This window comes from Pygoscelis adeliae, unplaced genomic scaffold, assembly GCF_000699105.1.
Source record: "Pygoscelis adeliae isolate BGI_AS28 unplaced genomic scaffold, ASM69910v1 Scaffold40, whole genome shotgun sequence".
NCBI classification, from domain to species: Eukaryota; Metazoa; Chordata; class Aves; order Sphenisciformes; family Spheniscidae; genus Pygoscelis; species Pygoscelis adeliae.
In genome coordinates this window covers 550,689-552,080 of record NW_008823953.1, presented here as the reverse complement: position 1 = coordinate 552,080, position 1,392 = coordinate 550,689, and positions in this window count along the sequence as shown.

Here is a 1,392-nt window from a genome sequence, read left to right as displayed (position 1 = left end):
CAATAGGGGAGCAGCAGCCATGTTGGCTGAGGGCAAGCTCCGCGGAGGCCACAGTTAAACAGCCGCCATCGTAGGCCGTAGTCCCGTGGCTTCAAAGCCCGTCTGAGACACTGGAGGCGGGCGGCCATCTTGAGTGCGGGCGCAGTCTCTCATCCTCCTCAAGGAGGCGGGACGGGGTGGCCGGGCGGCTGGGCCCTCCTGCCCGCCGAGGGGTTAGAGTCGGTGGAGGAGGCCGGGCGCTGGCGGGGGGAAAAGCCATTACTGTGAACCCCTCTCCCGGCTCTCCAGAGCGAGGGGCGTGTGCCTGCTCCAGGCCTTCCACAGTGGCCTCAGGCCAACTCCGGGGGCAGTGTGTTCCCCGGGGCATGGAGGTTTCATCCTCTTTTCAGTCATACATTGTGGAATTTTTAAAAAAAATCTGCCTCGTTGGCTTCTGAATCCACAAGGTCAAATGTGCCCTTAAGCTGTCCTCTACAAGATTTAGGCATCACGATAATAAATCCTTTTTAATATGAAGGGTGCCAGTAGGAGTCAAGTGTTTCATTGTTTGCTTCTGTTGGAGAAAACAGTAACATGCTTTTGACATAAATACAACAGAATAATGTGTTTTTCTTGGTGCATGCTGCATTTAGCATATGAGTGTAAGTTTAAAGTTGGTTAATCTTCATAAACATACTATACATCAACTTTGAATTCAAGTTGTATGTCTCTCCAAATTGCCAACTCCTGTTACAGTAAATGCCCTCATGTACTGAGTGCTTCTGTGGGTCCCTGAGAGGGAGCACGTTTGCTCCTCGTCCGGAGAGGCTGATTCCCTGTTTACCAGGCTGGCCATGGTGCCACACTCACCCCACGGTGACTGCCAGGTGTCCCACCTCCTGTCCCACGGATGGCTGGTGAGACTCATGACAGCAGAGCCTGTCCTCACACTGCAGGTACTGAGAGATGAACAATCGCGTGCTGCAACTCACACAGCGACAGCACTCTCATTCCTCTTGTCCCTTTTGTTTTGCAGAGACAGCCTGTCCTCCTGCTTGTGGCCCTTCTTGGATGCTCGCTGCTGGTTGCATGCTGAGGTATGAGTGGCCAAGTTACCTAAATCTGTCCAGAAACTGGTGTGTCAGGGGATGAAATGACACTGGTGCCTCTGGATGGCCAGAACTGTGCATATCTGTTCCTCAGCAGTTACTATACACGTCCACGACTGCTGATTTCCTAGCTCAGTCCTATCACTTCCACCTCCTGTCTGGTAGAGGCTTATTTAGCTAGCTCTGCCATTTTTTTGAACAGGCAACAATGCTGAATATAGCCCACACGCACAAATGCACAGTCACAGAAAAGCTTGTGACCTCCTCATGACCGGTCATAATGGCACTACTAAACCTGGGTTAA